Source organism: Gekko japonicus, unplaced genomic scaffold, assembly GCF_001447785.1.
Source record: "Gekko japonicus isolate JY-2015 unplaced genomic scaffold, Gekko_japonicus_V1.1 scaffold47, whole genome shotgun sequence".
Taxonomy (NCBI): domain Eukaryota; kingdom Metazoa; phylum Chordata; class Lepidosauria; order Squamata; family Gekkonidae; genus Gekko; species Gekko japonicus.
The window spans coordinates 1100107-1115666 of NW_015165235.1; positions in this window are offsets into that span (position 1 = coordinate 1100107).

A 15560-nucleotide genomic window follows, 5' to 3' on the forward strand; every position below is an offset into this window, starting at 1 on the left:
TTGCTATGCAGAGCAAGGCAATGGCAACCCATCTCTGCTCATCTTGAAAACCCTGTGAGGGATCACCAATAGTCGGTCAGTCAGTCATTGTCATTGTCATACTGGGCTCTTCACCTCAGGGGGAGCTAATTTGCTTTCCAGACTATCATGATCCTACCTGGTTTCTCATGCTCTATGGTGAACCCTTCAGAACTTCTTGCTTCAGGAAAGACACCTTAAGAACATAAGAGTCCTGCTGGATCAGACCAATGGTCCATCTAATCCAGCATCCTCTCTCACACAGTGGCCAACCAGTTCCTCTGGAGGTCCATCAACAGGGCATAGAGGCTGAGATTTTCCCCTGATGTTGCCTCCTGGTTCTGGGATTCAGAGGTTTAGTGCCTCTGAATGTGGAGGTTCCCCTCAGTTACCATGGCTAGTAGCCATTGATAGACCTATTCTCCATGAATCGATCTAATCCCCTTTAAAGCTGTTTTTTCCTGTGGCCATCACTACATCTTCTGGTAGTGAATTCAACATTTTAATCACTCTCACTTTGAGTTGGAGGAAGGTGGGATCCATCCCATTGTTTTTTGCTTTGTATATATGTCTCCTCTTTTACGTAGAGATTATCTTGTGCAAAACTTGAAGTAAAAAAGATCTCCCATTTTGTTGTCTGAATGCAAAGGGAGTCTCTTTTTCCTGTGCTCCACTGCTCTCCAGTTCACAGAAACCTCCTTGGGCCATTGGCAGCCAGTGTAGTTAAGAAATCAGCTTGAGCCTTGATGCTGCCCTAACCCATTTTCAACTAAGGATTCTTATAACAAATTTTCTTCTTGGTCAGGCATGTTAACAGTAAGATAATCTATGTATTCGTGTCTCTAGGGAGCCATTGATCACATCTCATTAATCAGTCATCATGAAGGACTCTGGTTAACCCCTTTGGGGCAGTCCTTCATGAGAATTGTCAGTATTACAGTCTCTCTTGGGTTGCTTGCAGAGAGAGGTTGTCCACATCACGTCTCTCCTCTGGATTTGCCAGAAGCTGTGTCTGACCTCTGAGGACTTTGAAATGTGATTCATTTCATGTTCTAGAATGTCCATTCCTCTGGGCAGTGATTAAAATGCCTTTGATGTGGGTCACTGTGTAAGGGTGAGGGCTAAGTGATGTCATCAGTTTTCCCCTTTTCCCTCTGATGGACTAGTTTGGCTTTGCCAATGTCAATACACAGCTAGGATGTGCAATGTTTGTGATTGGTGTGCTGCTTGATTTTAAGTTTATAGGAATAACCAGCATTATGAAGTGTTATATCTTTTGACTTGAAGTGCACATTTTTGGCATTCGGGTTTCTAAACGGGGACCATGAAATTGGCTGTAAGGTTCTCTTGCACTTTAAAAGACGTGTATTTAATGCTATAGTACATTGCAGTCACATTCTGTGTCTGTTTCCTTGTATGACAGGGGAAATAGCGGCAACCTTTCCAGTGGATATATCTGATGGTGTTTTTCAGGTTTTGCTGTTGATTGGTCTTCGGAATCCCTACTTCAAATGTTATCTTAGACATAAACTCACTAGGGTGCTTTGGGAAACATTCTTTTTCCCTCTGTCCCTTCAGCCTCCACCTGCAATGTGGAGATAATAATGATGACCTACCGCACAAGATTGGTGTGCAAATTATTGTGTTACGTGAATGAACAATCTACAAGCTCCATATAAATGCTACTTCTATTGATTGTGTCTATTGCTTTTTTATTTAAAAAGGTGCTGGGCACTTATATATAAGGTTGCACCAATTTCCACCAATGCCTCCACCAGGAATTGGGAGAACCGGTGAGTACCACCCCCAAAAAGCCCAGATTGTGCCATTTCCTCCCCAGTATAACTTCATTTTTAGAATTCTTACAAACATACCAGAGATTGCATGTGTTTATATTTATTTATGTTAGATTTATAAATTGCTCATTTCCTGAGTACTCAGGGCTCTGAGCGATGAACAACAATAAATACATGTGCCTGAACAACTCCAGTGATTAAAAACTGATTGAAACATTTCCATTAATAAAAACAAATTTATAAGTAAAAATCCATAATTATTCCGATGGGGTAGAGACATCTAATTATGTCCCCACCTCGTGGGGTGGGGGAGTGGTAAGGTAGGAATGCAGTTGGAGGGGGGAGAAGGAGGAAGGGAGTGCCAGCCAGGATGGTACCCGTCACCGTCCACGACCAAAGTCCTGGCGGAACATCTCTGCCTTGCAAGCCCTGCAAAACTGCATAAGGTCCAGCAGGGCATGGATATTATTTGGCAGAGTATTTCACCAGGCTGGGGCCAGGACAGAAAAGGCCCTGGCTAAGGACAGCCGGATGTCTTTTGGGCCAGGGATCACCAGTAAGTTGTTCTCAGTGGAGCATAACACTCTTTGGGGGATGTACCAGAGGAGGCGATCCCGCAGGTACACTGGTTGCAGACCACTTAAGGCCTTAAAGGTCAGTACCAAAACCTTGAACTTGTCTCGGTGCTCCACTGGAAGCCAGTGCAGCTGACACAGCACAGGTTGGATATGTGCTGTCCGTGGCACTCCTGTCAGGACTCGCGCCACCGCATTCTGGATCAGTTGGTGTTTCCGGATCAGTCTCAAGGGCAGGCCAGTAAAACGAGTTACAGTAATCCAATCTGGAGGAGTCTGTTATGTGGATTACTGTGGCTAGGTTGGGGTGTCACAGAACTTGCAGTTCAGCTTCCTGCTTCTAGTGGTACTTCAAAATTACTCCTGATAACCTGTTCTCTTTCTCTGGTACTGAATTCCTTCATTTTCACTAGGATACTCAAAATTTTCTGACTGACTCGTGCTCCCAGATTCTTGCATTGTTCAATCATATTGTGTGGTTTTACTCAGCTGTTGGTGGGTTATTAAATTATACAGTATAGTGACCGATGAGGTCCAATTCAGGACATTGTGCCTCACTATTGCATCATGACCTGAGATGTGAATCCCAGAATCCCTTGCAATGGTACAGAGGATATTGAAATCATATAAAAGAAGAAGAAGAAGAAGAAGAAGAAGAAGAAGAAGAAGAAGAAGAAGAAGAAGAAGAAGAAGAAGAAGAAGAAGAAGAAGAAGAAGAAGAGATTGGATTTATACCCCACCCTTCACTTGGAGTCTCAGAGCGGCTTACAAACTCCTTTCCCTTCCCCCTCCCCACAACAGACACCCTGTGAGGTGGGTGGGGCTGTGAGGTCCAATTCAGGACATTGTGCCTCACTATTGCATCATGACCTGAGATGTGAATCCCAGGATCCCTTGCAATGGTACAGAGGATATTGAAATCATTTATACAAGTCGCAGCACTGGTGCATCATTATCTGTTCTGAGCAGTGCCTCTCCAGGGTGTCACAGATGCCTTAAGCTCACACTGCTCCTTTGGTGCCTACCTCCACTCTATATTGCTATTCCAAGTGGTTACTTGGGCTGTTTGTGCAGTTACCAAGCTCCTCTTCCGAGAACTCAGGAAAGAGTAAAGGGTAGCATTCAGCATGTAACTCCCTTATCATTCTAGGCATAGGCATTATCCACACGATAATGAAGTTGGAAGGGTCATGAAACTGGAATCTGCTAGCATGATGATTCACGGCGCCACTTTTAAGTTGGGGGAGGGGCTGTGGCTTTAGTGGTACAACATCTATTTTGTATGCAGAAAGTCCCAGGTTCAACCCTTGGTATCCCCAAATTTTAAAAAAGCTCAGATGGCAGGGGATGTGAAGTGCTTCTACCCGAGGGCCTAGGGTTGCCAAATAGTACTCACCTCCTCAACGGGGGACTCCTGCGGACCTCCCGGTGCGCGCGTGCGCGACATATCTACATCACCCGGATGTGACATCACACGCTATGTTTTCCCCTCAAATCCCTGATCCCAGCATGCGACGTCACATCTGGGTGACATGCACGCGGGGGTGGGGTTTCCCCCGGGGGCCGATTCTGTCGCGTCGGGAATCGGGCCGCCAAAGCAGGCGATTCCCCGCCCCATTTGGCAACCCTACGAGGGCTGTTGTCACTCAGGGTAGACAATACCTTGACCTTGATAGGCCCAGTGGTCTGACTGAATATAAAGCCGCTTCATATGCTCAAGCTGATCTCTCTCTCTCTCTCTCTCTCTCTCTCTTTTTTTGGGGGGGTGTTTAGTGAGCTAAGCATATTCTTGAGTATGCCTTGATTCGATAAAATCAGTTTGCAATGGCCCATGTGTCCCGAATTCATCTGATGTGGGTTCATCCACCGAATAAATTCACCGATAAGAGATGTACTCATAGTGACTTCACCATACAACCACCATATTAAAAATAGTCATATAAATCGGCCTTAAAGCTAGGGGTTCAGAGACAAGAACCATTTATATGCTTTCCCCAAGTTGTTTCCTCTGTCAGAGATAGAGGGAACAAAAAATATAATAAAACACCACCCCAAATAATTGACCACAAACTGCTGATACATGCAAATAAACCAACATGCTGCATGCTGCATGCTGTAAACTGGCAACAGTTTCTAAAACAGATATGTGTTGGATACAACAGATACACATTTCTGATATGATTTGAAGTGATTTTAGAATGTGAATATATGTTGCTGTGATTGTTTTAAGGAGTTTGGGTTGCTTTTGTTTCCTGGATAAGTTTTGATCAGCGGTCCTCATCTTTGAGACAGGAAACCCTCAGCCACTGCCACATTCCTCAGTATTTCTCTCCCCCCCCCAGTTATTCTGACTTCATGAAACAATGGCCCTAGTGCCTGAGGCACTTAGAGTGCATACCAGGGTGCAATTTGGGAACCATTACACTCCTGTGAAACATCTTTCCCCAGTACAGTAAAACTGCTTCTCAGAGCTCTTGACATGCTGAACCATGTCTACTATACAGTTGATGACTTACATCAGACATTATATCTACATATATTGGGAGCCCAACAACTATGTGTTTCAGGACCATGTGCTACCAACTATGTTCCAAATAAATGTGGTTGCCAATGTTGTATGAATAAGGCAATGAACGCATTTTGCATGTATGTACAGCTTCACTGTACATTCACTGACCAGTTTGCGCAAATCTAAGCATCGCGCTTCTTTAGATAACATGGTGACTGCATGTATACACCAGTTTGGTGTAGAGGTTAAGTGCGCTGACCAATGTTCCCTCTAAGCTGTTGAGTCTTGTGAGCAAAAATTCTACTCTGTGAGCTACCGGCATTAAAGTTGTGAGCAAGCCATTTGGCTGCTGCATAAATTAGTTTGCTCTGGAGCCCTCCTTCCTGAGCTAAGACAAAAATGTGTGAGCTGGAAGCTAAAAAACTGTGAGCTAGCTCACACCAACTCAGCTTAGAGGGAACACTGGCGCTGACTCTAATCTGGGAGAACCGGGTTTGATTCCCCCACTCCTCCACTTGCACCTGGCTGGATGACCTTGGGCAAGCCATAGTTCTGATAAGAGCTGTTCTTGAAAAAGAGCAGTTTCTGTCAAGAGCTCTCTTAGCCCCACCTACCTCACAGGGTGTCTGTTGTGGGGAGGGGAAGGGAAAGGAGTTTGTAAGCCGCTCTGAGACTCCTTTGGGTAGTGAAGGGCAGGGTATAAATCCAATCTCTTCTTCTTTTATAGGAAATCCTTGTTTTTGAGGTGAAGTGGAGATCCTATTCATCAAAGACATTTCCAGATGTTACATTCACACATATCAGGAGCCTCCCAGCCATGCATAGCCCCTCTTGATATGTGTAGAGCATTAGCCACTACTGAAAATTACAAACATCACTAATTTGTTCATGCAAGTGACCACTTGCTCTACAGTCAGTAAGAGGTTAGCATGGATTTTTTTTTTTTTTTAAAAAATACACAGTTAGGGGGATTATTCATATTTATATTTTTATAAAATAAAACTTCAAACTTGGGATGGCGCTCTTCATATTCAGTGGAAAATGTACTATTTTACCGCCTCAGGTCAGAAATATGACCCAAGAAAATGCTTATTTGCTGGAAAGGAAATAAGAGTTTCAGATGTTAACATCAAGCAACACATCTGCATAGGCTCTCCTTCATATAAATGATTTATCACAAATGAAAGTGGCAAGTCTCAGCTTCTTAATGATGGTAAGGTAACATTATTAATGTGTGGTGACTTCATTTTATTTCATAAGCTGTGCCTTTCAGTTGCAAGGCTCTGAGAGGGCTCTGTGGATTTTGAAACACACAATAAACTTTCAGCCCACTAGAGAAATCTGGGATGCCTTTTGGGATCTCCTAAATAGAGCTCAGAAAGACAAATATGGCAAATTATTTCCTCTCAGTTAAACAAGAAAGTATTCATAAATAGTGATTTAGGTCAGTTTGCATAGTAAAAATGGCTAGATTAACAATTTATATCAAACAGCTAGAACTGAGTGTAGTCATACCTTAGACTGACGAGATTTTCAGGGCTTTCAAAAGTCAAAACAGGGAGCTTTGACTCTCAAAAGCTTCTACTCTGAAAATCTTGTTGGACTCTATAAAGTACTAGTGGACTGGATTCTAGCTGTTCTACTGTAACATGGCGTCCCTCTGAAAATTTCTACAGAGAAGATCATTATGTGTCACTGCACTGAGGCAAGCAGCAGATCATAGGAGCAGGTGGGGAGTCTCCTAACCTTTGGGGCAAACATTTGGCCTTTCCTTCCGTCTGGCAGCCATGGTGCCCATTGGTGTGTTTCCTTTCCTAATACATCTCTTCTCCAGTCCTGGCTTTTCTTCTTCTCACTGGAGCAAGAGGTGCCTCAGATGAGTTCAGGAGGCATCACCTTTATGTCTTTGGGGAACACCCATTCGGAAACATTGTAGGACAATACTTGGGTTAGAACTTTCCAACATTTTTTATTGCCCTAGCTCTTGTGGCAGCCATTTTATGGTTGTGTGCACCACCACCTCAAGGCAGCCATTTTTTGGTGCTGTACACTAACTGTTCTCAAAGGTCTAAAAGGTGACACAGATTTATAATGTTGGGGATGGGGACTCCTGCTGTAGCATTTTTCTTGGTGGAGAAGTATTTATTCATTTTTTAAAATCTTATTTTATTTTTGCCAATTTGTTGCTTCTGTAGTAGATGTCTTTATTCCCCCTCCCTCCAAATGCTATTCCTGGTAGTTCCAGAAGTCCAGTTTGTGAGGGATGTAGTGCTGTGTGGAGGGTGAGCAAAGAAGCTGCAGTCTGCAATGATTGGGGGTTGTGTGTGTACTTAAGGAGTATGTGTAGGTTTCCCAAATGGAGCAAATAACACCCCCTTAGGCCATTTCAGATCCAGAAAATTGCACTCTTTTAGCAAGGCCCCCTGACTACTGAGGAGTCAGAAGAATTCTTCATTTTGTCATAACGTCCTTAGCAAACTTCCCAGATCAGGAAGCAAGCTAGCTGGCAAACTGTATGTGGCTTTACTGTGCTAACTGTTGTAACTGCACTTTCCTACACTAGCGGGTGTAAAAAGATGATTCGGTAGGTGTTAATGGTGTTAATTCACAAGGTGCTAAAGTGCCAATAATTATAGACATATTTCAGCAGCTGGTTTTGCGCTTGCAAAAATTGTATAGCAAGGAAAATGAATAATTCTGTGGTTACATGGAGGTGTGGATACTGAATGAATAAGAACTCCATTGTTACATGGGAGCTTATATAAACCCTTCCCATTTATAGTTAAGTGATTGAGTTTAACTTGCAGATGTAAAGTAATACCATATCTTTTACATGTTGACAGAATTTTCTATGTATTAATAAACTAACATGAAAAATAATTTTTGCAAGGAAACAAATCATATTTCAGTACCCCTTCATTTCCTATATTTTGAATATGACTCTCGAAGCTACTGCTTCATATGCTGTTTTATCCCTATATCAACATTAATGGTAGTGTCAGAAAAAGTATGTCCATCATAATTTATTTATTCAGTACATTTTTATCTTTCCCTTCCTTCAGGGTGCTCAGTGGGGGCAGATTGGCCATTAAGGCCACTGGGAAAAGTTCTGGGAGGTGTTACTCACATTGTGCCTTGTATATGGGTACAGCCTTTCTTACGTGCAACTAAAGCAGTTTGTGTTTCTTTGGGGACCTTTAAACCTGTGTATAAATGGTTGGTACCATATTTCCAGAAGTGGAAGGAGGCAAAGTGCATTTAAATAATATATTTTTATTTAGAATAAAAGGGACAGCATAAAGAAAAGTGGAGATACAGACATTCTGAGCCTGTTTAGGCTCTCCTTCATTTTTTAAAAAGCCATTCCCTGCAGCAATTGTGCGGCCGTGGGGAACCTGGACCTAACTTGCTAAAACCCCAAACTTCTAGTTTGGCCCTGAGTTCACTCATAGTTTTCCAGTTTTGGGTAGTCTTAGTGGTGCATTGTCAAGATGTTGCATCCTGAGGTTTCTCCTGTTCTTTGCTTTTTGAGTCTTCTCAGTGCCGCTTCCCTAAGGTTCCATCCTTGTCAAAAGTGCAGAGCAGAGTGTGGCTCTCTCCATAAATCTTAATGTGGTTGAGACTCCCTTTAAAACATCTGGTTTTGCTTGCTGTAAGGATGAGACTTAGGCCCCAGTTGACTGGTGCTTTAATCCAATTATGCCAGGTTTTTTTTTTTTTTTAGTTTTGTGTTCTCATGAATGCTGTATTTAACAAACAAATATGTGCAACAAAACTAGGGAGATATACATTCAGACAAGACTGGCCTGTTGACATGCCTGTGGTTTTCTTTAGAGTTTAGAAGCCCAGGATCAAATCTGCAGGCATTTTGGTCTTTAAAAGGGTCTTTCTTGAGCCATGGTATAACCCTGGAAGGGGTCCAGACTGTCAACTCTAGCAAGTCACAAAGCTTAGATTAATTTTAAAAGCAAAAGGAGGGGAGACACTGCTCTAGCAGCTGTTTCAAATAGCAGCCCAATTGCGGCTTGACTTCCAATGTTTCAGTTTTTAATGGATTGAATTATGTGAAGGGTTCAGATTATCATTTGGATGGAATTCAGTTATTTGCAGATGGAGTGATAGCCAGGGCCCTTCCTGTATTTCAGGGAATTTTTCTCTTAAGTAGACTTGATGTCGATTTGTACAATGCACGGGGCTCTCTTCCCCCATATCTGACACACTGTATAAGCGTGATTCACAACTGCTCATTAAAAAAAGAATCCAGAATGACAGGCAGAAAGGTTCGCCTGTGTCTACTTTGTACACAAGCAGGGCACTATCTGAGTTCATGAATGGTTCATTGATAGTGCACTTTAACTTATCTGCATTTCTTGACTGCTCCCAGTTGGCTAAAAATGTTGGATACATTTGCATCGGATACTCGCCAGACTGCTCCCCAAATTGATTATCAGCCTCAGATCCAAAAATAACTTGATTCCATGAAATGTTAGCTGTTGTTTTCTGTTACAGCGTACAGTGCTCTATTGTCTTTTTTGGGGGTGGGGTGGGAGAAGGGGGTACTTTTCTTCCATAAAGTCACTTGAAGCCCTGTAATGGGATGACATAGGATACAAACACTTCCTGTGATGTCTTTTCTAAACAGGCTGAATCAATGGAAAATATACTTAGACCAGGTGCCCTCTAGTAGCGTGGAGAGCTAAATATTTATCTTTACATGGTTGTATCCATTAACTGTTTCTAGCTGAAGATGCTCACATGAAGCTTATAGGAAGTCTGGCAAAGGGGTATGTGGGTTTGGTGTGTGTTATGGAGCAAAGCTCGAATCAATCTGGTTTAGTGGCTATAGGCCTGCACTTGGACACACAAGATCTGCCTGTGTTCATAGCCTACTGAAGCCAGTGTTTGCTTAGTGGAATCTTTATTTATTTATATAGTCCTATTGAAGTACATGACAGTATCCAGTTAACAAAAAGATAGGTCCCTGCACCCAGTAACTTATGATTTAACTTGATAAAGGTTCTGCTGGCTCTTATTGTGGTGCTACGTACTATGTTCATAATTTCCAGCTCCTGTCACTGCTGTTTTTGTGATTTTTATTGCTGATTTGGTTGGTTTTTAATGCAGTCTTAATTAGTTTTATGCTTTATTGTTTTGCTTAATGCCATAAGCTGCCTTGGAAACAGTTTATTGAAAGAGTGAGATGAAAACATTTGAGTACATAAATCAATGTCAACAGTGGGGAGAGACATCACAGAGTGGAGGGGAGGAGGAGGAGGAAGAATAGTAATAATAATTGTATTTATATCCCACCCTTCACGCAGAGTCTCAGAGCAGCTTACAGTTTCCTTTCCCTTCCCCCCTTCACAACAGACACCCTGTGAGGTAGGTGGGGCTGAGAGAGCTCTCTCGAGAACTGCTATTTCAAGAACAGTTCTGACAGAACTTGTGACTGACCCAAGGTCACACCAGCAGCTGCATGTGGTGAAGTGGGGAATCAAACCCAGTTCTCCCAGATTAGAGTCTGTGGTCTTAACCACTACACCAAAATGGAAAAAGAGACACAATTGAGAGGGGAGAAACAGGAGAGGTAAAAGTCATAAAAGACATGGACTTCCTGTAACTGCCTCTCACCCTTCTTTTCTCCTACCTGTAAAATGGGAATATGTCATCTCTAGGGTTGGTATGCCCTGACCTGGATAGTGTACGCTAGCCCAATCTTGTCAGATCTTCGAAACTAAGTAGGGTTGGCCCTGGTCAATATTTGGATGGGAGACCACCAAGGAATACAAGGGTTGCTACGCAGAGACAGGCAATGGCAAACTACCTCTGAATGTCTCTTGTCTTGAAAACCTCAAAGGGTTGCCATGTTGACTGTGACTTAATCCCCCCCCCCCGAGTTGGTATGGCAATAAGCAAAATAAACACCTCGCCCAGGTCACAAAGATACTTGTGAGAAGCATTTTATGAATAGTTAAAATAGGGAATTGGCCAAAAAGACTCACACAACCACTTTTAACTTTTAAAGGGGTAATTTTTCTGATATGAGGGGACATGTGGGGAGGAAACTGAAGGGAAAAGTAGAAAGGGTCAAAACCATTGGGGAAGCTTGAAAACTGTTTAAAACTACAATTCTAGAAGCTCAAAAAAAATATATTCCGCAGGTTAGGAAAGGCACAAACAGGTATAAGAAAAAGCCTACATGGTTAACAAACAAAGTAATGGAAGCTGTAAATGGTAAAAAGGATTCCTTTAAGCGGTGTAAAGCTAGTCACAGTGAGGCTGATAAAACAGAACACAGGCTATGGCAAATAAAATGCAAGTCTGTGGTCAGGCATGCAAAAAGGGAATATGAGGAGCATATAGCAAAAAATGTAAAGACCAACAATAAAACTTTCTTCAAATACATTAGAAACAGGAAACCAGCCAGGGAGGCAGTGGGGCCCTTGGATGACCAAGGGGTAAAAGGAGTACTGAAGGATGATAGGGAAATGGCTGAGAAGCTAAATGCATTTTTTGCCTCCGTCTTCACTGTGGAAGATGAGAGGTGCTTGCCCACTCCAGAGCCGCTGAGTTCGGGAGGGGTGTTGAAAGACCTGAGTCAGATTGAGGTGACGAGAGAGGAGGTCCTAAAACTGATAAACAACTTAAAAACTGATAAATCACCAGGCCCAGATGGCATACATCCAAGAGTTCTGAAAGAACTCAATTGTGAACTTGTGGATCTCCTGACAAAAATATGTAATCTCTCCTTAAAATCAGCCTCCATTCCTGAGGACTGGAAGGTAGCTAATGTCACTCCCATCTTTAAAAAGGGTTCCAGAGGAGATCCGGGAAATTACAGGCCAGTCAGTCTGACGTCGATACCGGGTAAATTGGTGGAAACCATTATTAAGGAAAGAATTAGTAGGCACATAGATGAACAAAACCTATTGAGGCAGACTCAACATGGGTTCTGTAAGGGAAGATCTTGTCTCACTAACCTGTTAATGTTCTTTGAGGGGGTGAACAAACATGTGGACAAGGGGGATCCAATAGATATTGTTTACCTTGACTTCCAGAAAGCTTTTGATAAAGTTCCTCATCAAAGGCTCCTAAGCAAGCTCAAAAATCATGGGATAAAAGGACAAGTCCTTTTATGGATCAAAAACTGGCTAATTAATAGAAAACAGAGAGTGAGTATAAATGGGCAGTTCTCCCAGTGGAGGGGTGTAAGCAGTGGGGTACCACAGGGATCAGTACTTGGTCCACTGCTTTTTAACTTGTTCATTAATGATTTGGAGTTGGGAGTAAGCAGTGAAGTGGCTAAATTTGCGGATGATACGAAGTTGTTCAGGGTGGTGAAAACCAGTGAGGATTGTGAGGCACTCCAAAGGGATCTGTCAAAGTTGGGCGAGTGGGCGTCAACATGGCAAATGGGGTTCAATGTGGCCAAGTGCAAGGTGATGCACATTGGAGCCAAAAATCCTAACTATAAATACACGTTGATGGGGTCTGAACTGGCAGAGACAGATCAAGAGAGAGATCTTGGAGTTGTAGTAGATAACTCACTGAAAATGTCGAGACAGTGTGTGACTGCAATAAAGAAGGCCAATGCTATGCTGGGGATTATTAGGAAGGGTATTGTAAACAGATCAGCCAATATCATAATGCCGCTATATAAATCAATGGTGCGACCTCATCTGGAATACTGTGTGCAATTCTGGTCACCACACCTTAAAAAGGATATTATAGCTTTGGAAAAAGTGCAGAAAAGAGCAACTCGAATGATAAAAGGGTTGGAACACTTTCCCTATGAGGAACGGTTAAGGCGCTTAGGGCTCTTTAGCTTGGAGAAACGACGACTGAGGGGTGACATGATTGAGGTTTATAAGATTATGCATGGGAAAGAGCAGGTAGAGAAAGAGGTACTTTTCTCCCTTTCTCACAATACAAGAACCCGTGGGCAATCCATGAAATTGCTGAGCGGTCGGGTTAGAACGGATAAAAGGAAGTACTTCTTCACCAAAGAGTGATTAACACTTGGAATTCACTGCCACAGGAAGTTGTGGCAGCTACAAGCATGGACGGCTTCAAAAGGGAATTAGGTAAGCATATGGAGCAGAGGTCCATCAGTGGCTATTAGCCACGGGGTATAGATGGGGACTCTGGGGCAGGTGATGCTCTGTCATCTGGGTGCTTGGGGAGGGGTCAGCAGTGGGAGGGCTTCTGGTGTCCTCGCCCCACTGGTGGACCTCCTGATGGCACTGGTATTTCTGGCCACTGTGGGATACAGAGTGTTGGACTGGATGGGCCTTTGGCCTGATCCAACATTGGCATCTCTTATGTTCTTATGTTCTTATGTTCTAAAGTCACAGAGATTCTGGTTCAACATAGGGTTTGAAATAACAGGTTCCTGTTCTGTTCTGTTGTAAGCTACATAAAAGTTCTTTTCAGTTTTGGAATTCAGGACTTCATGATTTTAGGAATATCAAAAGCAGAAAGGCAAACCAATGCTCAGTGAAAAGCAAACAACAGATCAAGTGTTTGTTTTTCCCAAAGCAGAACAAACCAAATTGGTTGAACGCCTTGATTCCATCATTAACTCTCCTCAATCTAACAATTCTGCCATATACTGAGAATTCTCTCCCTAACCCGTCTGAGAAGTTTCAGAAAAATGGTTCCCCTTTTCCATTGTGGATTTTTACAGGCAAATGCTCTGCCTAGAATACTGCGTTGCAGTAATGCAAGGGAGTTCAAGGAGATCAGTTGTGGTCACTGTAATGTAAACAAAGTTCTCATATATTTGGAACGTGACAGGTTCTCCTCATTCATTGTGTTACCATCTTTAAAAAACAGCTCTGCCCTGGATAGCCCAGGCAAGCCCAATCTCATTATAACTCAGAAGTTATGCAGGGCCAATTCTGGCAAGTACTTGGATGGGGAGACCTTGGAATATCAGCTGTCGGGAGGTGGGGGCAGGCTTTATTCAGCCACCCTTGGAATATCCTCCAGGTCCCCACTAGGGGTCAGTCACCAGAGGTCGCCATGACATCCAGGTGCGCTCTCTCTCTCTCTCTCTCTCTCTCACACACACACACACACAGACAAAAAATGCCCCCCTAAAAAAAAAGCCCTAAGGAATAGACTATTTTTTTCAACAATACCCCCCCGCCCCGTAAGCAGGATCCAGGCATTAAAAACAGGACAGACTAGTTAAAAACAAACAAAAAACCAATAGCCCCAACAAGAAAAAAACCCCAAACCCTCAGACATGTGATGAATGTGCAGTTGTTATGTTCCTCGTGCCATAGAATGTTAATGGAACTGTTCCAGGCAGCCGGACAAACAAGAGCAAGGAGCTCCAAAAAAATAAAAATCCAGTATAACTAGGATGCTAGTTTATCTGAGGTCCTGTTCTTTAGAATCCTTGACATAGTGGTAAATCCCTCCCTACCCCATATTAAACTACTAATGGAAAAGTGGCAGGTAGAAAAAACCCAAAGGACTCTTGCAGACCCCTCCCCTTATACCCTGGGCCTACTTCTTCACTTCATATGGCTACCTTGGTTCCGTTTTAGGAGGCTCCACTTCATATGGTTCCATTTTAGGAGGCTGAGTTATACTTGTTTTCATGGAGTTTGTTGTTCAGCCTCCTCTTGTTCAGTTCCCAGTAGGATTTAATGGAAGGGGGGATGGCTATTCATTTCAAACCTTCTAGAAAGCTTCATGCTTTGACCTGGGAGCCACATGCTTTTTAAATTTTGTTTTATTTTATTTATATTATATCCTTCTTTTCTCCCCAATGGAGACCCCAACTGGCTTACAACATAAGAACATAAGAGAAGCCAATGTTGGATCAGGCCAATGGCCCATCCAGTCCAACATTCTGTCACACAGTGGCCAAAATACCAGGTGCCATCAGGAGGTCCAGCAGTGGGGCCAGGACACTAGAAGCCCACACACACACTGTTGCCCCCCCAGTACCAAGAATACAAAGCATCACTTGCCCCAGACCAAGAGTTCCTATCTATACTTTGTGGCTAATAGCCACTGATGGACTTCTGCTCCATATATTTATCCAATTCCCTCTTGAAGCCGTCCATGCTTGTAGCCGCCACCACTTCCTGTGGCAGTGAATTCCATGTGTTCATCACTCTTTGGGTGAAGAAGTACTTCCTTTTATCTGTTCTAACCCATCCGCTCAGCAATTTCATCGAGTGCCCACAACTTCTTGTATCATTCTCTCTTCTATTTTATCCTCACTATTCCTGTTCTGAGGCTAGCCTGGAGGCCGAGCACTGCTGTAGGTAAGTGATCAAGGCAAGTCTAATGAACTCAAATCATTTTATTGGATCTTTGTGCATTCAAAGAACCCAACCATCCTGACACTGGCCATCTTGCTGATGCAAAAAACGGGTGACTGGTTGGGGCAGTACGTTCACAACGACTGCCCTCTTGGGTAGGTTAGGCTGAGAGAGAGAGAGTCTGGCACAATGCCACCCAGTGAGCTTCTATAGCAGGCTGGGGATTCAGACTCCCGTCTCCCAGTCCCTAGTCTGACACTTGAGCCACTGCACTGTGCTGGCTCTTTCAAGGTCAACTTGCAACGCTATGTGTTCACATTATCAGACTGGCCAGAGATGGATCCAACACATGAACTTTACATCCCCGCTCTGGGAACTC